This window comes from Eublepharis macularius, chromosome 2 (genome assembly GCF_028583425.1).
Source record: "Eublepharis macularius isolate TG4126 chromosome 2, MPM_Emac_v1.0, whole genome shotgun sequence".
In the NCBI taxonomy this organism is placed as follows: domain Eukaryota; kingdom Metazoa; phylum Chordata; class Lepidosauria; order Squamata; family Eublepharidae; genus Eublepharis; species Eublepharis macularius.
Genome location: NC_072791.1, coordinates 235,527,440 through 235,554,990, shown reverse-complemented (window position 1 = coordinate 235,554,990; position 27,551 = coordinate 235,527,440).

Below are 27,551 nucleotides of genomic sequence, written 5' to 3'. Positions count from 1 at the left end.
TTTCATTTTTGTTATTAATTCCAAAAGGGACTGTTTCATGACTGGGTGGTTTTGTATGGATTTCTTCCATGGTAGTTTTTTTTCCTTATTGTTATTTTATTTTCATAATTTGATTTCATTATTATTTCCCATTGCTTTCAAGGGAAGACCCTCCCCCCTGTTCTCAGGTCTGTACCTTCATGTTTTTACATCCAAACTCAGGGGGGTTGCAGCATCCCCAAAGACATCCACACAGCCTAATTTCAGACAGATAGAAAACAACGTTCTCCCTTTGAGATAATGAAAAGCACCCATGTTTAACATGAAAGACTATGGGAGAATGGATAGGAAGCATCCCAAAGGGCAACAGAGGCTGTACTACATGGCTTAGTCTGAAGAAGGGCAGGACAAGGAAGGGGCAGATTGACAAGGCAAGGGCATTGGGGGGGCACCAGGAGGGTAGGCATCTGGGAAGGCAGGGAGGCACCAGGAGGACTCACGGGGACAATTTGCGTGGAAGAGGGATGAAGTTTGGAGAGTGGCCGCCCAGCAGGGGAGACTGAAAGGCAGAATTTCGCACAACTGAGCAAGCATTGAGAGGAGAGAGGAAGGCAAAGTCCCACCCCCTAGTCTTCTGGATTGGAGGAATAGCGCACACACGTGTGCAAGCCTAGTGCTACAGCCTGCAGTGAATCAGGGAGCCCACGCAAGCCCCTCTCCCCCTTTCCCTCAGGAGCAGCTGCTCTCTCTGTGCCCCTGTGAAGAAAACGCTGCCGGCCTTGTAAAGACAAAAGCAAGAGAAACACAGACCACAGGGTCAAAAGAGACCAGAACGGAACGAAAGCAAAACATGTGTTTTCCCCCCATTATATGCTGCTTAGATATTTCTTTTCTGTATTAGTTATTATGAAACACTCTGTACGTGTTGTAATCAATAATGGAAGTAATGCACGTGCCTAGTGGCTTTCCTGGCTGGCGGGGAAACTCCCTTAGACTAAACGCTCCCTGGAAACCAGTGGACACCATTAAGGGATCTCTTGAGAACCTCTAGACTAAACCACTGAGGAGTGCAGTACTAGAACAATGCTGATGTAGCAGTAGGGTTGCCAGGCCTCTTCAATCTCCCAGCAGTAGATTGGGGCCTGGCTCCTACTGGGGGGGGGGGGGCGCGTACACGCACGCACCTGCAAGCATGATGATATCACTTCTGGGAAGTGACATCATCATGCAGCCCCTGGGTTGCACCGTTTGGGGGTTGCTGCGGAGCTCAGGAATGCTCTTGCACTTTGCGGGGGCCCAAAACGGGCCCAATTAACACCAAAACGGGTGTCATGGGCTGGGCCCACCCAAGCTGGTAGCCCAGGTACTAACACGAAGCTGAGGAGTGTTCAAGAGTCACAAGCCGAGTCCAGTCTGTAGTCAGAGCCCAAGGTAAACGCCAGGGATGTGTCCAAGATCCAAAAAGCCAAGCCAAGTCCAGTCCGTAGGTCAGAGCACGAGGGTATCAAGGCAAGGTGCAGGCAAGGGTGAGATGCAAGGTACCAGGAAGTGGTTGCAGGTAATTGACACATTGCTTCCACGCCCGGCAGTTCCTCCAAACTGGCTCTTATAGCCAGGCGTGGTTTTCAGCCAGCTGCTGGGGCTTCATCCTGACGTTACTCATCATCACTCTCCAGCAGCTGGCATTGGCTCGAGAGGCAAGCACTGCGCCGTCTCTCCTGCAGTTCCAGTCTCTGGCGCTGCCTGCGGCATTCCTTGGGCGTGGGTGAACCTGGGGGGGGTGGAGGCTCTTGGCTGCGCTGCACCTGTAGAAGTCCCTGGCTGAGCTTCCCCTGTGGTATTGGAGCTAGAGGGCGCTGGTGTCTCAGCTGCTGGCTGCAAGCTCTGATCAGCCAGCAGCTGCTGCTCCTGATTGCTGGCTTCTGCTGAATCAGGGCTAGGGCTGGCTACAAAGGGCTCCTCTTCTCCTGAGGAGTCCTGGCTGGCTACATGAGGCTCCTCTCCTCCAGAGGAGACCTCACTCTCAGACTGAGCCATGACACCAGCATGGATTGGTCCCATTTTGGCATGGATCAGGCCCATTTTGGGCCCCTGCAGAGCGCGGGAGCATTCTTGTGCTCCACAGGGGCTCACAATGGGCCCAATCCACACCAAAACAGGACCAATCCACACCTATTTTGGTGCAGATCGGGCCCATTTTGACGTGGATCGGGTCTGTTTTGGGCCCCTGTGGAGCGCAGGATCACTCCTGCACTCCAGAGGGACCCTGATCCAGGGGCAAAGCAGGCCTGATCCTGGCAGCTGCTGTGTGCAGGGGTGCACAGCACTGCAGGGGGTGCACATGAAAGGTGCAGGTCCCCCACTGGCCAGGTAATTAAGGGTGGGAGGGTGCGGGCGGGGGATTCCCCGCCCCCACTGGGGGTCTGGCAGCCCTATGTAGCAGGGGGGAGCCCTAGAAGATACATCAGGGCTTTTCTTCTAGGTAAAGAGGTGGGGGAACTCTTACCCAGGGCAACTCCTGGGAGGAGGAGGTGCGCCTCTCACTCTGGGAAGACACGGCCTCACGCAGGCCACGGCCACCTCAGGAGCACTCCTGATTCTGCCCAGATCAGGCAGAATCCCTGCAATCCATATGGAAAAATGTTCCAATTGCTTTCGGTTTAAGCCAGGTTTTCCACCATCATCTCCAGGACTCTGGAGTGAGATAGGCACCCAAGCAAGGTGCAAATAAGAGTCTGCTTTTCACTTCCAAGTAGGCCGAGAGCAGCCCAAGCTTGCCAGAGCTTGGAAACTAAGCAGGGTTGCCTGTGTATTTGGATGGGAGGTGAGCAAGCCAGACGAGAGCTGCTATGCAGGGGAAGCCAATGGCGCAGCCCCTCTGCCTCCCAAACCGCTCAGGGGGTTGTGACTTGGATGCCACTGAATTATTGCTATATTTCTTTCTTTGTACTTCCGGGGGTAGCCTGGGACCCTGCAGGTCGTCTTCTGTGAACAAATAGCTTAAAGTTTAGCATAGATATGTCTGCATCATCTTCTGTCCCTGTAACACATAAAAATTAGACTGTGTGCATGTGGAGTGTACTGTGATTGAAAAAGCAGCTACTAAACTGGCATTTCAACAATTTCAATTCCTATTTTAATTCACATAGTAAATTCCATACTCTGGATCTGCTGTCTTCTGCTTTTGAGATATGATTCTGCCCTGGAAAGTAAATGGAAAAACCAAACAAGTCCATCAATGCGCTGTTCTGGTTTTGTTAATGGCACTAACTGGTGTCTCCCCTGTCTCTTGTAGGACTCAACCTGCGAAGGTCTCCTTCAATGCAAGCAAGAGTCTCCCAGGCTCGCTGGCATCGCATTCGTCAACTGCTCTGTGATGACCAGGAGTGCCTCATATGTGAGCATGCAGCGCATGAGGCCATTCAATACATACACGTCATAGAAATGCCAGAGAGCCGTGAACCTGCAGCCCTGCAGTCTGGTCCACCGGGAAGGAAAGGCCAAAAAACCTCCTCACGGAGCACCAGTGAGCCAGCTCCCATCTCTGGCCCCTGCAATCCAGTCCAACCGGGCTCCTCCAGTTATCTTCCTGGCTCCCCAATGGTTAAAAAAGAACCTCACCTCCATTTTGAAGATCACGCTGCCCATGCCTGGCATGAACGTAGTCACCCTTCTTCTCAGCGAGGGGCAGCAGAGTTTGCTTCTTCATCTAGCAGCCGCACGATCTCTCTCTTTACCGAGACAAGATCCTCTTCTGGCTTGTCGGAGTTCTCGGTGGACAGCTTGACACTCCGCAGGTCCACCTCTCACCTTAAGATGGCTTTCGCACAGCGAGAGGACAATAAGGAGTCCTCCTGCACTGAGAGCGAGGCCTCTTCTGAACATCAGGGGACTTACCAGGAGGAAACTTTTCTTTCAAAAAGAACCCATTCCCAAACTTCATTACAGAAGGGGACAACCCACATGCCAGCTGGCGCCGGAAAGGCCCAGCGGACTGAATTCACAGAGGTGGGGGCTCCCTTTCTAGAGGAGAGTGTGATCGCAAGCTTGGAGTCTCACGTGTTAGTGAAGCGAGTCCAGCACCATCTGGGATTGCCCGTCACACTCCTCAGGTCCCTCCGAAGATTTATGGCGCCTGCTCCTGATTTAACCCCTCGGGGGCACAAGAGGCAATTTGATTGGATGACAAGACCTCAAGGCCTCTCCTTTCTGGGCTCTGGCAGCAGAAAGAGGCTGGAGCTCCACGTGAAAGAAATGGTTCACCGGAAGCGTTGGCAATTGCCCCAGAGGATCCAAAGGGCCCTCACTCGAATCAAGCCCCCCTTCCAGGCGGAAGGGAAGAAGCCACTCTCCGCCATCAGGAGGCCTGGCCCTGGGGTCACCTCTCAGGGGAAGGGTGCAAAGAAAGTGCAGAGGAGCTTGGCAAGGCTTCCCAGCACAGCAGAAGTCTCAGGCTCCAAGACCACCGGGGCCTCCCAAGCCGAGCTCCAGCTCCACCTTGTGAGGAAATCTTTGGAGATAAGGCTGGAGAGTTTCCCTGCAATTGTGGAGCGTCCTCAGAAGGTGGCTTTTAAGTCAAGGAGTTTGCACCTGCCCAAGCTGATGCGGCCTGGCCAAAGCTGTCCTCAGCTGAGAAGCAGGCTGCCTTTGCTTCTTTGGAGTAAAGCGGACCCGGTAGAGATGAACATCAAGTGCAAATTCATGTATTTCCTGTGGAGGCTCCCAACTCTCTACATGCAGTCCCTGGAAAAGATGGCACCCAGCAGCCCCGCACTGCCAACAGCCCCTGTCTACTTGCACGAACCCACTGAGTTTGCCAGCATGCAACCTCCCTTTGTAGAGCCGGGGGCCTGGGAGAGCCTAGAGGCACACGTCCTCCGGAAGAGGCTGCAGCACCAGTGGGGTCTGCCCGGCCTGGTACACCAGTCTGTGCGGCAGTTCCTCCTGCCCGGGCCATCATCGCCCACTCGTGCCTCTTCTGTGCTTGAAGTGAAAATATTGATTGACATGACCGCATTTCTTTTAGCTCACTCGGAGATGAAGGAGATGCTGGAGACCCACGTGAAGAGCAAGATCATCGAGAGACGGTGGGGCCTCCCCAAAAGGGCGCTGGATTCTCTGCGCATGTTCATACCGGTCTCTCCTCCGCTGATCACAAGAGTCAAAGAGGATGGGGAGACCCTTGCCTTACTTCACGGAAAGAATGTAATCCGGAGGAAGCCACCTGCGAACTCACCCAGAAACTCCAAGAAGCCGATGGCTTCCTCAGAGATGGTGTTGCAGAGACACCTACTGAAGAAAGCCCTTGAGGTCCAGCTGGGGGTAATAGCTCCCTTGGCCCGACGGTCTCAGGATGCTGCCTGCTGGGCCGAGAAGGAACATATGCTCCCCAAAGTCATTCCCCAAGGAGAGAGGCCACTGGTGCGACGGGCGCAGGAGCTCAATTTTGTGGATCGGGCTATCCTTGGGCGTCTCCAACTCAACCTCATCCACAAAGGCCTGATGTACAGCTGGGGGCTGCCCACAATGTACAGTAAGTCCCTTCACCGGCTGTTCCAGGATGCAACGTCTCCAGCCCCCACTGCCCTGTCTCTCAGAAAATCCGCCGAGCCCAAGTTGGCTGCATTACGGACTCCGCTCATCAGTCCAGGAAGCCAAGAGGTGCTGGAGTGGCACGTGAGAAGGAAGAGGCTGCAGCACAACTGGGGGCTCCCAGGCCTCATTCAGAGATCCCTCTGCTACCTTCTGCCAGCTGCCCCTCCTTTGGGCCCCCAGAAGGGAAGAAGGCACACAGAGTTGGGTGTTTCTGTGCCCGAGCTCGCCTTCCTGAGCAATGTCACCAGACGAGAGTTGGAGAGAAATGTGCAGAAGAGAATAATCAACCAGCGATGGCAGCTGCCTAGAAGGGTCTTTCAATCCATGAGGCAGATTCACCCCAACTGGAAGGACGGCGCTCTCAGTGAAAATGAATCACGTTTTCCTTTTGCACAGAGTAGAGGAAGCTTTTCCAGCTGTCAGAGCCTCCCAGCCGCCCTGACTACGGGTGCCCTGTGCCCTGAGTGCTACACTCAGAGAAGGGGGGCTGCTGCCCCACAGATGACCCAGGAGTTCCCCATGTTAAGACCCAAGACCCTGGAAAAGATTCAGCTCCACTGGTCTAAGAAATGCGTGGAGGTGCAACTGGAAACCTTCCCGGCTCTTATCAAGCTATCTTGGAAATGTACGGCCTTGACATCCATCCGGCCTCTCCCGAAGTTGGTCCCTCCAGGTGGGATGCCTTTGCAGCCCCGGAAACGCTCCGTGCCTCTAGTGTCCCTAGAGGATGTGGGGAGGATGGAAGTGGCTGTGCAGATTAGCCACTTGATGTCCCTTTGGGGCCTGGGTACGAGATACGTGGAGGTCCTCCAGGCAATGATCCCTACAGCTCCCTTTCAACCCCTTGGGAGACACAGGAGGGCTGCTCTAGAGATCTCCGAGGGGCAGGCCTCGTTTCTTCCTGAACAGGCTCAAGAGGCCCTGGAACTGCACGTCAGGAAGAAGAGGTTGCAGCACGAGTGCAGCTTGCCCGTCCTCATCCAGCGGTCCATCCAGGCCTTCATGCCAGGGTTTCCCCAGGCCTCTGCCTTCCGTCAGACTATGAGGGATATCCAAACCGTGGAGCAGGAGCTGACCTTCTTCCCGCAGGCTGCCTGCAGCCATCTCGAGCATCACCTTCAGAGGCTGAAGTTACAGCGGCAGTGGGGCTTGCCCCGCAGGGTCCTGAAATCCCTGCTCTTGCTGGCGCCAGAGACGGGACCTCGCTCTGCTGAAGGGACGACGGTGTTGACAGTGACAAGCTTTTCTAGCGAGCCCAGCTGCAAACTTGGCAGCAGACCTTGGGCTGAGGGGGCTATAGAGACGGATCAGGACAATAAGGAGGGCCAGAGCGAGGTGGGGGCAGCCCTGTGTCAGACATGTCAAGGCTCCATGCTCAAGGGGGCGAGCTTGGAGAAGCTGCAGCAGCACCTGGCTAAGAAATCTGTGGAAGTGCATTCGGCGTTTCCCCCTGCTGTCCCCAGACGTTCTTGGAGGCACGCCTCGTGGTCCCTGAAGCAGCCTCTTCCCAAGATGATCCCCCCGGGCCAAAGGGATATGAAACCCCGGCATGCCTCCTTCGCCACCCTCAGCACAGAGGCGATCGATGGCTTAGAACTGGTCCTGCAAGGTCGCCATCTGGAATCTCTGTGGGGCCTGGGAAGACGCAACATCGAAGCCCTTGACATGATGGCGCCCAGGCTGCCCTTCCACCCAGGGGACCCCCGAAGCACTGGTTTTGGACTCACAAAAGGACACCCACTGTCCTTCCAGGGCTTGGACCCAGCAACCTTAGAACAGCACATCAGGAAAAAAAGGATACAGCATGAATGGGGACTGCCCACCCTCGTGCAGAAGTCGCTCCGTGGATTCATACAAGCCCCGCCCATGCTGCCCCGCCTTTCGAAGGCTGTGATTGACACCTCTGTGCTGCATCAGGACTTGGCCTTCCTTCCCTGGGCCACGTGCAGCCTCTTGGAATTCCATGTCCAGAGAATGAAACTGCAGCAGACCTGGGAATTGCCGGGCAGAATCCTGGCCTCCTTGAAGCTGTTCCTTCCCTCGGCTTCCTTGGGGAAGTCGCTGCGTCCTCTGAGCTACAAGGAAGAGAAATTTTGGCAGGAAGGGTCCAGAATGGAAGAAACGGAATGGGCCTTCTTGGAGAGCAAGAGGACCAAACATGACTCCTCACAACAGAAGGTTCTGGAAGGTCACCTCAAAAGAAAGTACCTTGAGACACTCCTGGAGGCATTTCCTGCCTTAGTGAGTCAGTCGCAGACAGCAGCCATTGGCTGGGGAAAGACACCCCTTCCGAAACTGGTCCATGCTGGCCAGAAAGGGGCTGGCCTCATCCAAGAATCCTATCTCCTGAAATGTCGCCCCCTTTCCCCACTGGTGAAACCCAGAGGGGCTGTGCTTTTTATGGAGCCTGAGGCGCTACTGAAAACAGAGCTGAATGTCAAGTGCAAATATCTAATGTATCTTTGGGGACTCCCCAGCCTGTACACTGAATCTCTGAAGAAGATGGTTGGGACTGCTCCGGAATGGCCACTTAAGAAAGCTGTTCTCGGAAAAGCAGCAGCAAGAAAAGGGACGAGAGCCATATTCCCAGAAAAACAGACAGGCTTCGGATCAAGGTCCCTCAGATCGCCTACAGTGAAGCTGTCCTTCCTCACAGGCGAGGCCTTGGGTCTCCTGGAAAGCCACATCCAGAGTAAGAAGCTGCAACATGAGTGGGGCTTACCAGCCACTATTGTCAAATCCCTCCGCGCATTTGCTCCCTTCCTTTCCGAAGTGCAAAGGAGCGCACAGTCCTGGGAGCGACCAGGCATTGCTCCCGCAAGACCATGTTGCATCAAAGTCCGTGTGGCCCCCCAGAGTGTGCTGTTCTTGGATGCAGCCACAAAGAGGCACCTGGAGGAACATGTCCAGAGCCGGACTGCGGCTCACAGATGGGACATTCCCCAGAGGGTGCAGCAGGCAGCGAAGATGTTTCTTCCCACTGTGTCCCTTTCCTCAAAGAAGCAGAGCAAGGCCGAAGCCTTACAGTTCAGGGTTACAAGGAGAGGCGTTTCCCCTGGGAGACCCTCAGCGGAGGAGGGTGGGGCCCAACAACTCCACCTTAGAGCAGAATTATCTCCGGAAGAGAGGCACCAAGATCCAACACCAAGGCGTGGAAGGGTGACTCCAGAGAAGATGTCTCGGCACAGGCAATGGGCAGAGAACTCCCTCACGGAGCACGCCTGGGACCTCCTGGAGTTCCATGTACGGCGCAAATGGATTCAGCACGAGTGGGGTGTGCCATCCCTTGTGGGTCGATCCTTACATGCCTTTGCCCCACTTCCCTTGGACTCACAAATGAGAGTGAAACCCAGACCAGGAGCATACATGGCCACAAAGAACTTGGCAGCGGGAGGCACAACGGCTGCCCGGATGCCATTATCAGTTGGAGAAGTGAGCGTGCCTGTCCAGGCATTGACATTTTTGGATCCAGACATCAGGAATCATCTGGAAGCCCACGTGCGGAGTCGGACCACCTCGCACAGGTGGGGGCTTCCCAAGCTTGTTCAGGATTCTCTGAAGGCATTTCCTCCTCCGGAACTGCATTCCCATTTGACAGAGAGCAAACACTGTCCCCAAACACATCACCGTACATCCCAACAGTGGCATGGACCCCATTTGCCTTCCAAGGGGCAAGAGTCACCAGAACAAATCAAGATCACACAAAGAGCCCCTGAGAAGCTCAAGAACATCTGCCAAGAGAGGCAAGTGGCAACCAGGAGTCCCGGCGTAAAAGGGGCCGCCTTGGTTTCTCCTGACCTGAAACCCCTTTTCCTCACAGATGAGGCTCTGTGTCTCCTAGAGTTCCATATCCAGCACAAGAAACTCCAGCATCTGTGGGGCCTGCCATCTAGTGTGCTAAAGTCCCTACGTGCCTTTTCCCCATTCCCCTCAGAGCCCAAGAAAGACACGCAACGCTCCAGAAAGACTGCAAGAGAGGTGCCCTCCTGGGTTAGAGGAGAAGTGCGAGTCCTTCCGTCAAGTCTCTCGTTCCTGAGTCCAGACACAGAAGTGCTTTTGGATGCCCACCTGACGAGAGTGGTTGCCACACACCGGTGGGGCCTTCCAGCCCTGGTCCAGGAATCCCTGAAGGGTTTCCTGCCTCCCACATCAACTTCCCAGTTTCAGTTGGCTCAAACAAAGCCTCTTTCAGCTCAGCCAGAGGCCAGGCCTTATAGGCAGGCAGGTGGACTGTGCCAGGAGGAAATGGACAACAAGGTGCCCAAGAGAGGGAGCAGGCGAGGTTGGCATAAGGAGAAGAAGAAGATGCTGGTCCACCTCACACGACACCAGCCATCGGTTAGGGTGCTAAGAAAATGGTCTTCCAAGGACCTGTGTGAGGCATGCCGCAGCCTGAAACTTCCTCTACTCCAGAGAGGACGTGATAAGCCCGTGAGTCTGATGCATGCCGCCGAAGAATTCCGAACATCTCCGAAGAGTGTGGTCCTCAGTGAGGAAGGGTGTGCTTCAGTAGAGATCCAGAGAAGTTGTGCCTTGGGTTTTGCGAGTGACGGAGGAAGAATGGTTGCCAGAGAGGACAAGAACCAAAGATCTAGGGAAGAGGGGAAAAGGATGCTGCACTGGAAAAAGGGGGCATCACCCAAAGGCCCTCTTGCTGGCAAGAAGGAATTTGTGGGGCTCGGCAGCAATCATCCATTCGGGATGCCCAGAGGCAGTGGCCCCTCCGAAGGAGAAGCACGGAAGAGAGGGCAAAAACTCAGAACGGGGAGCTGGGAGCAAGGCCACCTCTCTCGGTTCATTCCTGACGTCTCTAGTAAAAATGGGTCTGAGAAAATCTCTCTCCTTGGTACCATCTTGGAGAAAAAACTCTTCTTGCAGGAAGGGTGGGTCAGCTGGGAGCTCAGCCACAAAAGACAAAAGGGAGAGACCGCTAGAGAAGAGCCCTGGAGCATCTCAGCCGCACATCCTAAAAGCACGTCCAAAGGGAAAAGAGACACCGAATGGATTGATACAAGTTACGGATGCAAAAACCTTGTTCAAATTCAATAAAGATCTATATCAGCTGATTTAGGGCATAATTGCACAAGTCCCATTCAACGACTTTGTTTGAATAAACATTCCAGTAATAAATTCTAAAGGAAGTTTGTTTATGCTGAAAAGTCAAAGTGAAATACTAAACTGGGGGCTTTTATTCTGGGGAAAGAGGTGGTGGAACTCTCAAGAGGGAAATGAGGGGAACTGATCTCTGTCCGGAGATCAAGGGGGCCGGGCTACCAGACAAGGGAATATTTTCAAGAAGTGCCGGAACTCGGTTCCACTGAGTTCCAGCTTTAAAAAAGCCCTGGATACACCCGAGTAAGCACAAAGCATGTACAATTGATGGAGATTTGAACCCTTCATCGTGTATATGGAAGTGAGAAATTTAGCTCTAAACGTTTTTCTCTAGCTCGAAAATAATAGTCAGAAGCTTGTGTTACAAGGCAGGCTAACATTCTGATGCTCAAACTGGATGCTCCAGGCTAGCCTGATCTTGGAAGCCAACCAGGGTTGGCCTTGGTTAGTACTTGGATGAGAGACCCCCAAGGGAGTGAGCGTTCCTACACAGAGGCAGGCAATGGAATATCACTAGAGCTGGGCATGAACCAGGAAAATGGAAGTTTGCTGTGGCTCATGGTTCTTTGCGTTTCACAAACCACAAACCAGTATGAAATTGGCTGGTTCACAATCCGGTTCATTGGGTTTGTGAATATGTCACTTCTGGGGCAGTAGAAGATCTGCAGAAAGCTCATCCCCCTGTTGCCTAGGAAACAGGCTGTCTGCAGTGACGAACCGTGGTTCATCAGAAATGACCTCCAATGAACCACCAGTTCACGAACCAAAAAACAACCTGGTTTATGACGAACTTTGGTTTATATTTTCGTGCCCACCTCTAAATATCACATCAGTTTGCTTTGTGCCTTGAAAACTCTACAGGTTCACAATGTTGGCTATGTACTGATGGCACACAGAGTTTTGACATATCAATAACTACCTATCTGGAAGCACAACTTGTTTCTTTTTCTCCATGCCTCTATCACACCCCACTCTCCTTATTTGGGCAATGGACGATGGCACAGTGGTACGGCACCTGCTTTCACAGGTATCATACTGATGTTGCATGGCAGAGACCTTGCACTGCCAAGTTTGCAGTTTATATCACATCGTGACGTCTTTTTGGGGTCGCTGTTGTTTTTGCTGAGAATGAGACCTCCCCACCCAATAGAAAAGGTGGAGATCAAAGGATTAGCCACATCAGTATGGAAACCAAGGCGTACTCTGCTTATTTCCACCCTCTGCATCCACAGTGTACCTTAAGCTTCAAAGCCCTCTCTCACTGGGGGCAGCCAGGGCAGCAGGGATGGATTCTGGTGCCTCCTCCTAAGCAATGACACATCGTGTGTTTTTGCACTAGAATGTGGCAGAAAGTTTTCTGGTGCGCCACCAAATGTAAGCTACCGCCCTATGACTCCCTTTGCCTATAGAAAGTCCCAGCCTCCCCCCCTTTCATCTCCAGTTAAAAGGTCTCAGGCAGCCGGTATGGAGAACTGAGCCAGGGCTGCCAGCTCTGGGCTGGGAAATTCCTGGAGAAGCCTGGGGAGGGTGGGGTATGGGGAGGGGAGAGATGTCAGTGAGGTATAAGGTCATAGAGCCCACCTTCCAAAGCAGCCATTTTCTCCAGGGGAACTGATCTCTATGGCCTGGAGATCAGTTGTACTTTTGAGAGATCCCCAGACCTCACCTGAAGATTGGCAACCTTAAAGTGAGCTGCTGTCCGTCAGCACACACAATACGAGCCAGGGGGATCCGAGGGCTGGGGTTTGCTGTGGCCGGCAGAGAGGAGGGCCGGCCAGCCTCACTAGGGGGCCCTTGAGTGCTGCAGCCAGGCGGCTTTCCTCCCCAAACCGGACAGGGCCTTTCCCCCCTTTAGGCACACACTCCAGGCCCAGTGTGAGGATGTCACTTCTGCGACATCATCACTGGAGTGCCATGTCTAAGTGCTGATCCAAGAGCAAAAAAAGAAACTCAGCAACTCCATTCTTGTCCCATATCAGCCAGCAACAGGGTCGGACTATAAGAGCCTCTCAGGGCCTGTGAGCATGATCCTTTGCAGCTGAACCACACACACAAATCAGAGCGATTAGCCACAACCTGTGCTCGGGTAGCTTGTCACAACAGAAGGCGCGGGATGTCCCTCTCTCTGGCCACTGGGTCTTGGCACTCCCACGACCTCCCTTGTTCCTGGGTTCTGCAAAACATGTCCAGGCTTCTCTCTCAGGGAACCACTTTCTCTCAGTTTCCCAGACTAGTCCTTTGAGGCCTAACTAGACAAGTTTGCCTTAACATAAAGCTGACCAAGAAACAGGTAAAGATTGGGTCACCGCTTGCTGGTTCCCCAACTGCAGGTTTCCACTTTACCCTCTGCAGTGTTGTAGGGTTGCCAGCCTCCAGGTGTTGGCTGGAGATCTCCTGGAATTACAACTGATCTCCTGGCAACAGACTCTATGGCGTTATACCCAGCTGTGTTCCCTCTCCTCCTCAAACCAGGCTCTACCCCCCAAATCTCCAGGAATTTCCCAAGCAGGAGCTGGCAACCCTAGTTCATGGGGAACACAGGAATCCTGTTGGGGCGGGGGGAAGAAGGCTGCACTTGAAAAGGGTGTCAAAGAGGTTGCTTGGTGCAGCAGTTCCGTGCTGTCGATGCATTACAAGTACGAGGTTGCTATTACTTTTTTTTTTTTAATAAATTTTTTATTTTTCATAGCTACAAAACACTACACAAAACTATCACAAGGAAAGGGGAGAGGGAAGGGACAAAGGGGGGGGTGGAAAAAGAAAAGGGGGGGAATGAACTACAAACACTAAACACTACACTTCAATGTTTCCCTTCATACTGTCAATACAAAAATAGCTCCATAAAATAATGATGGAGTGGTTAATCATACAGAGAATAAACATTTCAAATTCTGGTTAAACTTTCCTCCCCCTTCTAGGTCCCGGACGCAATTCTCTCTGTGCAACTGCTGTTGCGATGCTCTCCTCCTCCCCCCCCCCTCCGGCTCCTCCTTTTCTTCGTTCTTGGTGCAGCAGAGTTCTGGGTTTTTATTCTCAAAATCCTTTAGTTGATCTTCTGATAATATCTTATAGGCCTGATCTTTATATCTGAACCATATTCCTTCCGGGAATAACCATTTGTACTTTATTCCATGGTCCCTCAGAAGTGCTACAAACTTTTTATATTTAAAACGCCGTTTCCGGACTAGAAATGGAACGTCCTTCAAAATCTTGACTTTCAAACCCATAGAGTCCAAATCCGCATTGTATGAGTTATATAGGATGGTGTCCCGAATCTTTTTAGATGAAAAGTCAATAATGATCTCACGAGGCAACTGTCGCTTTGTTGCATATTTTGAAGAAGCCCGACGGACCTCCAAAATGGCGCTTTTAACCTCTTCTTTAGTCGTCCTCGCGGGTGTCGCCAGTAATTCCGAGACCAAATCCCACAGATCCTCATTTTCCTCCTCTTTCACGTTTTGGAGACGCAAAATTGTCTGCGTTCGTTCCACCTGTAGCCCGATCAGCTGGTTCTCCACCAACTTCAGGTCCTTTTTTGTAGCCTTCACAAGTGATGCACTTTCCAGAGCAGACTTTTCTGCCCCCCCCCCGCTGCTGCCTTAATGGTTTTCACCTCGCTTTCAATTAAGCCCACCCTTTGATCAGTTTCGTTCAGCTTGTCAACAAAGGGTTTTATAGCTTCCACCACCGCCCTGCGTACCAACTCTTCGAGCGACTCCCCCTTCTGCAAGGTAGCCGAGATTGACTTACCGAGAGCGGGACTTTGCCTCTTTGCTGCCATTTGGGGGGGGGGCGCCAACAAAATTCTGGAACTCAACGAAGGGGAAGAGCGAGTCTTCTTCAGATCAACCTCTCCTTCACAAACGCTTGTAGAACAGAAGGGATTCGCTTGTTTACAGGCTTCCGCCTGTTTCTTTTACTTGCCGTTTCTCATTGCCCGGCGGCACTCGAGGCGCCGTGCACATCTGCCGGCCTCCATAGGGACAAACGGGCAATTCCCCCCCGCATTGATTTCGGGGAGTTCTTCCCGCCGCGTCCCAGACCCTGGCTCCCTCCCTGGGAGTCCTGGGGGCTAATCCTTGCGGGTCAGCCGCCCGGTCAGGGTGCCCGGTCGTTTCCTCCCAGACCAGCCGAGAGGAGCGTCCGGCATGGCTGAGAAAACGAAACCGAATCCACGAGGTTGCTATTACTGATGTGGTGTTTGGCAGAAGTTACAGGTGAGGCCAGCAACATGTTCCAGCAGGTCCACTTAATGAGAACACTCAAGCCTTCCTGTGCTTGCCACATGCTCCCCTCCTTGGGTACCCGAAAACAGTCACGTATAATGGGCCAGCATTTCTGTGCTTCCTCCGTGCAAGAATTCCTCACTCTAATCAGCAGCAGCCAGGCTAATTATACCATCCCCATTTTTCTGTATCGGATCCATGATAGAAATTCAAGCCTCATTGACTACAATGAAGGTTTAAAATAATAAATGGCTCACCCCTCCCCAGCAATCTCTGCTCTGACGCATGGTGCAGTACCCTGCTGAAGGAGGCACGTCTTGTGTTTTACTTGGCAAGCGTGCCTGCCGCTCTGCTTCCTCCTTTCCCCAATGCAAATAGCATTATTCTAAAGAATGAAACAGGAAGCGGCCCAGGGAAGGGATGAGGCAGGGCTGGGGGACGTCAGCCTCTTCCACTGGGTCACAGAGAGCAGCCTTCAGCTCTGAGCCCCATAAGCTATGGTTTCTCTTCTGGCAACAGATTCATGAAAAGCTCCCACCCCCACGTTTAGACAGGGTCATATTTAGGGGGGGCAGGGGGGTTGCTTGCCCCAGGTGCCACCAAAGAGAGGGTGTCAGGCGCAGCTGCTGGCTGGGAGTGCACGGAGCTGGTGGCAGCAGCACAGGAGTGTTGAGAGGCTGCCTGGGCCTCCCGGGCCACCTGCCATGCCAATGGGGGAGCCACAGCCCGAATCGTGGGAGTACTCCCGTGGGTGGCCAGGCCCTATGTGATGATGTCACTTCCCAGAAGTGATGTCATCACATGGTCCTGGGAGAGTGCGTGCGCTTTGTGCACATGCATGTGCGGTGGCAGGGGCGCCACCTGACAAGAGCTGCCCCGGGCGCTGGCAACCCACAATACGGCTCTGCAAACAGACACACAAGCCTGCGACCTCCCATCTTACTCACTTACTGGAGTCTTCTCCTGGAACCTATTCCACAATCCAAACACTGGCTAAGATGTCAATATTCTAGATTTTGCTGTGAAGGAAAATCTGCCCAAGAACAGATTACAGAAGTTTTGGCTGGATACCTGGGGAAAGAGGAAGAAGAAATTGCGGCTTTCCTAGATGTGGTATACAGAATAAATTCAAGATTCACGACCCAGAGGAAATTACCAAGAGACATGATTGTGCAATTCACAACTAGAAACACAAGAGAAATGATTGTGAGTAAACAATTCCAGGACCCATTGGAGGTCGACGGCAAGGTGGTGATTATTATGAAGGAATTGCCCAGATCGGTGCTGTTGGGTCGCCAAAAATATAAAGATTTAGTCCAGATTTTGAAGGACATGAAGATAAGATATAGATGGGAAATACCAGAAGGACTGTCCTTCGAATTTGGAGGAGCTAAAAAGCGCATCAGATCTGAATTGGAGATGGAAAAGTTCATTAGGGACAATGTAAAGGACTTACCAACAACAAGATTATGATTATGGAGTGCAAAATAATATCTTGGAATGTAAATGGACTTAACTCGCCAGTAAGAGGAAAAATATCTTCCGCTGGCTATTAAAACAAAAATGTGACATTGTATGTTTGCAAGAAACCCATATTAAAAAGCAAGATATAAAGTATTTAAAGTTTGCAAAATTGGGAAGTGAATTTGTGGCTGCTTCAAAAAAAAAGAAAAAAGGTGTGGTGTTGTATATAAAAGAAGAATTACAGCCAAAATTAGTAGTGAGCGATGTGGAAGCCAGATATTTAGCAGTGGAAATTATGTGGAATTTAAAAAAGGTGTTGGTGATTGGAATATATGCACCTAATGGAGCAAAAGAAATTTTTTTTGAGGACTTGGGAAAACAACTGGATGAACTATCTTATGATCAGATAATTTTAGCTGGAGACTTCAATGGAGTTACCAACTTGGATGAAGATAAGAAATCAGGAACTGCACAAAAGAAAAGAGGATAACTACCAGTCTTTTTTTGCAATAAAGGAACAAGAGACTCTAGAAGACGTGTGGAGGAGACAGAACCCCAAAACTAGACAATATATATTTTATTCTGCAAGACATTTTACTTTATCATGAATTGACACGATCTGGGCCTCCAAAGACTTAGCGTTATGGACTAAAGATGTGGAAATAATGCCTATGGTAGGCTCAGATCACAACCCAATTATGTGGAGATTTGGGAAAAGAAATAAAAGAAAAGGATGGAGAATAAATGAAGATCTTTTGCAAGAAGAAGAAAACATTGAATTGTTGCGAAGAGAGACCAGATTCTTTATACAACATAATATGAATAAGGAAGTTTCGACTAATAAGGTATGGGACACTTATAAAGCAGTGACCAGAGGCATACTAATGGATTTAAATGCAAGAGCTAGAAAGAAAAAAGAGGAGAAGAGGTTAGAGATTATGGAGAAAATAAAAGCCAAAGAGATTCAACTTAAGAAGAGACCGGGAAAAAAGAAGATATATCAGGATATTAAAATCCTACAAGAACAATTGACAGCAATGAATAACAAGGAATTGGAATGGAATCTTAAGAGAATGAACCAGAAGTTGTTTGAGGGTGCAAACAAGCCTGGGAAATATTTGGCGTGGCAACTGAAGAAAAGAAAAGAGAAGAGAATCATAAATAAAATTTGTGAGGAGAATAAGACATATTTGGAGCAGGCAGCCATTAGTAGAGCTTTTTTTAAATTTTACGCAAAGCTGTACCAAAAAAGGAAGTGAATAAAGACTCTATAACGAGGTATTTGGAAAAGATGAAGCTTCCTGCAATTTCTGAAAGCTGGAGAGAAAAATTGAATAGGGAAGTGACGGAAGAGGAAATAAAAGAGGCAATTCAGTCAACAGAATTAGGAAAGGCACCAGGTCCGGATGGACTAACAGCTAAATTCTATAAAGTAATGGCTAATGAACTGGCGCCTTTCCTGAAAGAAGTGATTAATGGAGTCATGCGAGATCAGAGGACCCCCGATACTTGGGGAGAAGCTAATATATCATTGATTCCTAAGGAGGGACAGGATTTGACCAACGTTAAAAATTATAGACCAATTTCGTTGCTGAACAATGATTACAAAATCTTTGCGAAGATTTTGGCTGAGAGAATAAAAGGATGGATGTCTGAATTTATTGCGGAGGAGCAAGCTGGATTTTTGCCAAATAGACAAATCAAAGACAACTTAAGGACAGTTATAAATGCTATTGAATACTATGACAAGCGTTGTGATAGAGAAGTTGGTTTCTTCTTCGCGGACGCTGAAAAAGCATTTGACAACTTGAACTGGGACTTTATGTTTGCCACTATGGAAAAGCTGCAAATGGGAGAAAAGTTCATACGAGCAGTGAAAGAAATTTATAGGGACCAGAGTGCAGCAATTGTGATGAATGATGATGTGACTAAAAAATTAACAATAGGTAAAGGTACAAGACAGGGTTGCCTTTTGTCACCATTGTTGTTTATTTTGGTTTTGGAAATATTGATGATTCAGATACGGGAAGATGATGCAATCCGAGGAATAAAAATAAAAGAGTTTTCCTACAAGGTCAGAGCATTTGCGGATGATATAATGTTAATTGTGGACGACCCAATTGAGAACATGCCAAAGGTAATGGAGAAAATAAAGGAATTTGGAGATTTGGCAGGACTTTATGTAAATAAAAGGAAGTCAAAGATACTATGTAAGAATATGACTAAACAGAAACAACAAGAACTAATGGAAGTAACAAATAAGGTGAAATATCTTGGTATTGAACTAACTGTGAAAAACACAGACTTATTTAAGAATAACTATGAGAAATTGTGGGTACAAATAGAGCGAGACTTGATAAAATGGAATAAGTTGAATTTGTCATGGTTGGGAAGAATTGCAGCAGTAAAGATGAATGTATTGCCAAGAGTGATGTTCTTGTTACAAACAATTCCAATTATCCGAGACTCCAAACAATTTGAAAAATGGCAAAGGAAAATATCGGACTTTGTGTGGGCAGGCAAGAAACCTCGTGTGAAAATGAAAGTATTGCAGGACGCTAAAGAGAGAGGTGGAATGCAGCTGCCCAATCTAAGACTATATCACGGAGCAATATGTTTGGCATGGATAAAAGAATGGATGACATTGAAAAATCGCAAGTTATTGGCTTTGGAGGGATACAAAAAAACATTTGGATGGCATGCATATTTGTGGTATGATAAAGTAAAAGCAGACTCTATGTTCTTACACCACTATATCCGGAGAAGCCTCTTCACAATTTGGAAGAAGTATAAAAATTACCTACAAGATGGAATTCCTTCCTGGGTGGTTCCGTATGAAGTAATAGATCCGAGAACTGTTGATATTGAGCAGCAATGTTTAACCTACAAGGAGATAACTCGAGTAGAATTTTCAAAATTGAGAATAAAAACAGAAGAAGAGATGTCTCCATGTTATGGATGGTTTCAATATAGACAGATCAGAGACCTTTACAATTTGGACTGTTTGAAAGGAGGAATAAGAATGGAGAATTCAGAATTAGAAGATGTAATTTTTCAAGAAGGTAAAAAGGAAATTTCAAGGATTTATAAAGTACTTTTAAAATGGTTTACAAAGGATGAGACAGTAAAAGTCCAGATGGTGAAGTGGGCTATAAATTTTCATAAAGAAATAACAATGGAGGCTTGGGAATACCTGTGGAAAACTACGTTGAAGATTACGACATGTACAAGTATTAAAGAGAATGTCTACAAAATGATTTATCGTCGGTACTTGACACCAAAGAAAATTGCATTAGGAAATATTAATATGTCGAATAAATGCTGGAAATGTAAAAAACATGAAGGATCATTATACCATATGTGGTGGACTTGTGAGGTAGCGAAGCAATACTGGGGAGATATAATTCAAGTAATTAATGAGGTTTTGCAAACCCAAATAAATAAGAACCCAGAATTGCTGCTACTGAACTTGGGAATGGAGGATGTTCCAATATAGTATAGAACATTGTTATTTTACATGATTACAGCAGCAAGACTTTTATATGCGCAGAAATGGAAAGTACAAGAAATACCAACTACAGAAGATTGGATCTATAAATTGCTGTACATGGCTGAGATGGACAAAATGACAAGAAAACTTAAAGATCTTGATCCAGGACAATTTAATGCAGATTGGGAGAAATTGAAACAATACCTAGAAAAAAAAATGGGACATGAAAGGGGAACTGTGGCAGTTCGAGAATTACTGAAATGTAATAGAAGAAGAGAGAAGTGACTTTACCGGGAAAGGGGGAATATAATTATAGAAATCTAAGCTACCATTGGGGTTATGATAAAATTAAAAATTATAGAGTATTAAATAATAGATGTTTTACTATGGATATATAAGATATATAAGATTAAGCTAGCTAGATATTATGTGCAATATATAGTTTAAGTAAAGAGTATATAATGGATATTTGAGTATAACAGTTACCTTATAGACTTAAAATAAGCTCAGAACAAGAAAAAGTAAAAGATGGGTGTGTAATAGAATATTAGAGTTTAAATTAATATTAGAATTAGGAGGATTGTGGAAAGTAAAGAGTTTAGATAAAGTAAAATGGATGTAATGTTATATTTTTAATAGCTTGATTGCTAATATATATGATTATGCTAGCATTATCTTAGGTAGAATATACGGTTTATCTGAGGTATCTAAAGGGAAACTTGTACCATAGAGATATAGAGATATTTTTAGTAGAGATTTAATAAGCTTAGAGAAAAGAGTATTAAGTGTGTGTTTAATAGGGTATATGAGATACTAAGTAATTAAGTAATAAAATAGACTAAGGGTTGGAAAACTGTTGGAAGTCAACTAAAAAGGGGGGAGGAAAGGGAGGGGGTTAGAAATAGACTTACAAGGGGGTAATGAATGTGCTGAATGATATTATAATCTAATCCAATAAAAAAATTTTTTAAAAATATTCTAGATTTTGCTTAGTGCTCTAAGAGTTCATAGGTGCAGGAAAGAGCACAGAAAGACTAGTGGCTTTTAAATGAGTTTGATACAAAGGCCTACAATAGTCTTTCATGGCAATCTGGCTGATAGGGTTGCCGGCCTCTAGGTGAGGCCTGGAGTCCTTCTGGAGTTACAGCTGATCTCTAGACGACAGGGATCAGCTACGCTGGAGAAAATGGCTGCTTTGGACCCTAGACTCCATGGGATTCTAACCTGCTGAGCTCCAGCCCCTCCAAGAAACCCCACCCTTCCCAAGATCCACCCCCAAATCTCCAGGTTTTTCCATGTCTGGCAATCCTAGACTACAGAGATCAGTTCCCCTGGAAAAAATGGCTGCTTTGGAGCTTTGGTGGACTGTATGGTATTATGCCCCACTGAGGCCCCTCCTCTCTCCTGTCAGACTATGGCGTGCCAGCTGGCTGCAGTCTATCTTCCCCTCTGCAAGGACGAGAAGTCTCTTGATTTCAAAGGCTTTATTGGCAAAAGATACATTCAGTCTGGGTCCATATTACAAGGCCCAAGGGTCTTGACTGAGCAAAAACATTGTTACGAATGAAGCATTGGAAAACATGGTTACATGATAGACTTTCCCTCTCAGGCCTCAGCCTCCCCCCAGAGTTCCCAAAGTTCTCCAAACATGCTGCTGGCCGGTGAGAAACTACCGAACACCAGACATCCAAGGTCGGAAGGAAGATAAGCCCCACAGACGTTCCCATGAAGCTGGCTCCTGGCACCTGGAAGGGAAAAACATTGAGACCTATGCAAGGATTAATATGGTGTCTCTTCAGCTAACATAAAATACATATATGAACCTGACATTCTGCTCCCCTTAAGATTTCCCTCCACCACCACCACCCCCAGTTTCCGTGGGTAAATTAGGTGGAATTGCTTGATTAATCTAGGTGCTTTCACATGTATGGATTCTACCCATTCTTTATGTCCAAGTTCAAAGTCTTTCCAACAGACAAGATAATAAAGTTTTTGATGTTTTAGTTTAGAGTCCAGTATCTCCTCTATTTCATAGTGGATTTGATCATCAATCAATGTAGGAATAGGTGTGGTAGGTGTATGCCATTGATTTGGCCCTGGAGCTTTCTTTAGTAAGCTGACATGGAAGGTTGGGTGAACGTGGCATAGATTTTTTGGCAAATCAATTTCTACAGTCACTTTATTGATCACTCTTTTGACTGGAAAAGGTCCCACATATTTTAGAGCAAGTTTGCGACTGCTCTGGTCTGCTCGTAGATTTTTTGTAGAGATGTACACTTCGTCCCCTGGGTGTAGTTCCCATTCAGCCACAAGATGGCGGTCTGCGTACTTTTTGTAATCCAATTTGGCTTTTTCCAAGTTGTGCTGAATCAGTTGCCATTGTTCGGCTGTTTCTTTCCACCACTGTTCTACATCTTTGGTTTTAGGTAGAGTGGATGGCAACGTGTCAAAAGGAAATGGTTTCCATCGTACCCATGTATTATTTTGAAGGGGGTTTCTCCAGTGGAGCTGTGTAAACTGTTGTTATATGCATATTCGTCAAAATGAATTAGCTCCACCCAATTATCTTGTTGGAAATTGATATAACATCTTAAAAATTGCTCCAAAATCTGATTTGTTTTTTCGGATTGTCCATCGGTTTGCGGATGATGGGCGGAGCTAATACCTTGCTCCATGCCCATCAGTAGCAGAAGCTCCCACCAGAAGGTGGCAACGAACTGGCCCCCACGGTTGGATATTACCTTGGAAGGAAAAGAGTGCAACTTAATAACGTGCTTCCAGAATAATTCAGCTAGCTTCTTTGCGGTTGGAATGGTAGTGCAAGGAATAAAGTGTGTCTGTTTTGAGAATAAGTCCATTCTGACTAGCATACAGGTATGGCCTTTGGAAGGTGGTAAGTCAGTAATAAAGTCCATTGAAATGACCTCCCAGGGTCTATTTGGCGTTTCCAACGGTTGTAATAGTCCTGGGGTTTCCCCTTCCTTGTTTTGGCACTTATACAAATGGGGCATGAAGCTACATATTGGGACACATCTTTGTGGAGTCCCGGCCATCCAAATTGCCGTTGGACCAGATGCAATGTTTTTAAGTAGCTGAAATGGCCGGCGGTGGGAGCATCATGACAACATTTTAAAATTTCTGTCCTCATACTGGCTGGGATATACAGTTTGTTATTCCATAGCCATTCCCCTTCAGCTGTTTGAGACATTTTTTCTTTGGGCGCTGCCCCTCCTTCCTTTTCCACCTCACTTTTGATTTTTGCTCTCCACCCCTTTTCTTCAAGGTGGGCCTGTTTCATTTGGCTATGTGTAGTTATCACGCCTTCCAGCTGCTTGGGAGAGAACACTGTGTTTATTGTCTCCTCCCACTGGCTTTTCAGTTGGGGCATGCGCAATAGTGCATCCGCTAGAAAATTAGTTTTGCCCGGTAAAAATTTGAGGGTGAAGTTAAATTTGGAAAAGAATTCAGCCCAGCAAAGTTGTTTAGCATTGAGTCTTCGCAGACTTCTGAGCGCTTCTAAGTTTTTGTGGTCTGTCCAGACTTCAAACGGGTGCCGTGCCCCCTCTAACCAGTGGCGCCAGGCTGTGAGCGCTGCTTTTACGGCAAACGCCTCCTTTTCCCACACATTCCAATTTCTTTCTGCTTCCGTGAATTTACGGGATAAATATGCACACGGTCTAGCTTTTCCATCCTCCCCCCATTGTAGCAGAACCCCGCCTATAGCTGCATCGCTTGCGTCCACCTGCACAATGAAGGGGCGGTTTTCATCGGGGTGTTGGAGGATGGGTTCTGAGGTGAATTGGGCTTTAAGTTGATTGAAAGCCGTTTGGCATTCCTCCGTCCATTGTAATTTGGCTGAGGGTCTTTTGGCTTGTTCTGTCCCCTGTTTTGTTTTTAGCAGTTCTGTGAGGGGAATAGTGATTTGGGCAAACCCTTCTATAAAGTCTCTCTAAAAATTCGCAAATCCCAGGAAGGATTGCAGCTCCCTTCGGGTGGATGGGGTTTGCCACTCTTGGACCGCTCGGACCTTGGCAGGGTCCATTTTAAGTCCCTCTCCTGATATGCGGTAACCCAAATAATCCAATTCTGTCTGGTGAAACTCACATTTGGACAATTTAATAGGAAGGTTATTACACATTAATGTGGTGAGCACCTCTGACTAATTTGACATACTCTTCATTGGTCTGTGAGTAAATGAGCACGTCATCTAGGTAAACGACCACCCCTTTGTATAGATAATGGTGCAATACTTCGTTTATCATGGACATGAAAACGGAGGGGGCTCCGGATAATCCAAATGCCATGACGAGATATGCATACTGTCGGAAAGCCGTATTAAATGCAGTTTCCATTCATCCCCCTCCTTAATTCTTACATGAAAGTAAGCGTCTTTTAAGTCCAATTTAGAAAAGATCTTACCTTGGGCCACGATGTTGAGTAGATCCTTGATAAGAGGTATTGGATATGCATTGGTTGATGATACAGCATTTAATCCTCTAAAGTTGGTGCATAAGCGTAGTCCTCCATCTTCCTTTTTTACAAACAACACTGGAGCCGCATGCGGGCTGTTTGCAGGTCGAATGAAACCTCTGGCCAGATTTTTATCTATGAATTTATGGAGCTCCTCACTTTCCAGGGGACTCATCAGATATAATTTTCCTTTTGGTAGTTCCTCCCCTGGCAGTATTTCTATTGCGCAGTCTGTTCTCTGATGGGGAGGCAAAGTATCTGCTTCCTCTTTGCTGAAAGCCTGTTGGAGGTGCCTGTATTCTTTTGGAATTTGGCGTAGTTCTTCTTGTGTTAACAGCGTTTTCTCTAGCGATGGGGGGCTTTTGCCCCATTTTGTGTCCCAGTTATGGCTTTCACAATATTCTTTATTGAACATGATAACTTCTGTAGCCCAATTGATGTATGGATTATGATCCCACAGCCAATGGCTTCCTAGAATTAGTGGGTATTTTGCAGCTTGGCTGATTACAAATGTCCTTTTTTCCCAGTGATGCCCCATTCCAGTCAAAATGGGTTCTGTTTCCACATTTACTGGGTTCATATTAGAGCCATTCATTTGTTCAAAGACAATTGGTACTTTTAGTTCTTGTGCTTGTATCCCTAATCCGTTTACTAGTGCTGGAGCTATTATGTCTCGTGAGCATCCTGAATCAATTAAAGCTTTTACCCATATATGGGTCTTTCGTTCTGGATTGATTAGTACAACTGGAGCAAATAATACGGGCCCTCTTTCTCTTACCTCTAAAGGGGTAGGAGGCTTGAGGATCTGCCAGGTGGGTCCATTTCATTTCCCGACTGGGGGCTTGCCGGTTCTTCCTCGACTGGGACCGCGGGATTGTCTAATTCCATGATTTCCTCTAGTTCAAGCACTTTGTCTGGTTGAGGTTTACGGCTTAGGCCTCTTCCCCTGGGTGCTCTTGGGGCCGGCGAGGGCCAGTAGGTTGGTGCGGCTACCATAGGGGCACGTGCCGGGGGTGGTGCAGTCAGAGGGGTGAGTCTGAGTGGGCACTGTGCTGCAAAATGGCCAGTTTGGCCACACGACAAACATAGTCCTTGCCGCCATCTCGCTTCTCTGGTCCCCCTTCCTATTCCCCCGGGTTTTCCCACTCTAGTGATTACCGATGTCCTGCGCGATGCAGAGGCCTGCTGTTGTTCCACCAGGCGTACTTGTTGGATGCGATTTTCTACTTCACACGCCAATTAGATCCACCCAATTAGCGTCGGGGGATCGTCCTGCATTAAAGAATGATCTAGTAATCGGGGATTCATGCCCCCTTTGAACATGAGAATTTTGGAAGACTCCTCATATCACGGGCAGTTGGCCGCTAGTTGCCTGAATTTGGAAGCATATTCCCGTACTGGGAGAGTCCCTTGCCTTGGAGCTTGTAGCTCGGTTCGCACTCTGTCCTCCTCTAGGGGGTCTTCATATTGCACTCTAAGGGCAGCTACAAAGTCTTGTAAAGTCTCTAACTCTGGGGACCCTAATTCGTATAATGTTACATACCATTCGGCGGCCTTACCTTGCCGCTGGGATCCCAGATGCTCTATGCGGCTAGCTTCATCTTCGAATAAATAGCCCCATCGATTAAAAAATTGTAGCGCTTGTACAATAAAAAAGCCCAGTTTCGATTTATCTCCATCAAACGTCACCTCCAATTTAACCCACCTCATTGGTAGATCTTGGCCGGCCGCAGCTATCAGTGCCACCTGCATCCACTGCTGGCCAGCCTGTTGATTTGGCAGGGGGTGTATTGGAGACGGTTGCCTTTGGGTGATCGGTGCCGGTCTTGGCGCAGGACGAGGAGCTTGCTGCCTCACAACTTGAGCAGGGGGTGCCCATACATCCTGTTGAACCGCGGTTTGACTTGGAATGGTTCCCACCTGTTGGCCCGTCAGTCCCTACGGTTGTGGCTGCTGGCCTGGCGCTGGATGCACTTGCGGCGGTGGCTGTCGGGGAGGCCCCGATGGTGGCCCTTCTGATTGCTGCACAGGTGGCTGTTGCAGAGGTAGCCTTTGTCCTGAGAGGTCTGAACGTGGTAGTGCTTCCGTCGCTCCGCTGGGTGGACCTCCCTGGCCTCTCGGTGGTCCCTGGGGAGCGGTGTATGATGAGCTCGAAGAGCCTGACGACCCTGGGTCTGGAGGTGCCTGGGACAGGACCCGCAGTCGAGGTTGCGGTGAGCCATGGGGTGCTGGTAGCTGTCTGTCCGCCAGGCTTTGCAGTACAAGACGCGGCGATCCCGGTAGTATTTCTAGCAGTGTCAGCCCAGTTTTAGGTAATTCTGGTGGTTGGGTCATCCCGTCTAGCGGTATTGGGCTCGCCTGCTGCGCCGATGCTTGGCCGGTCGTCACCCCTATGCTCCCTGCTGGACTAGGAGAAGGAGGAGGGGGTCTGCGTACTTCGTTCACCAGCACTGAAAGCAGGTGCAGCACCCTTGACAAATCTTCTTCCATGGCTCCCATTCTCTGCTCCACTCGTTGGTAATATATTCCAGACTCCGAGTCGGGGTCTAAGCCTCGAATAAAATCCTCCAATGGCCACTCCGTCTGTGTTGTCACCGCATCCGCATACTCCGTTTTGGCCTGGGACCAGGGGCGGATAGGACCCTCTGCGCCATCCTCCTTCTGGGTCATCCCAGCCAATATGCCTTTGGTAAGTCCTGAAGCCGCTGAAATTTCCGCATCTATTGCCTGCACTTGCGCTTGTAACATAGCCCAATCCTTTGCCGGTGCAGGCCCCTCCGGCTGCAGCTGTGGGCGCTCTGGTTTCCAGGGGGCCTTCACATCCGAATAATCCCAACACTTTAGATCTTGCCGAGTCACTTCCCAATCCTGGGGCTCCTCTGCGCCGCGCGGACTCCACTCCTCCAGACGCGCAGATTCCTCATTCCACACATAACGTGGCTGAGTACTGGCCCACGTCTCCTCCGGTGTTCTGGACGTCCACGGTACATCCCAGCTGCTACTGGGCCCTTCCTCCATCAATGATCCCACAGTGTGATGCACGTCGATCATCGACCAGGAAAATCTCGTGCCCGCTCTCCTTTCCCTGGTTTCTCTGGGTCGAGAAGTCCACAGTCGGGGCATTGGCAACAAGATCAACGGTAGTTCGCACGGAAAGATCCCTCTTTCGGTCTGGCACCCAGTTCCTGCAAGGCTCTTTGCCCCTGCTCCCCAGG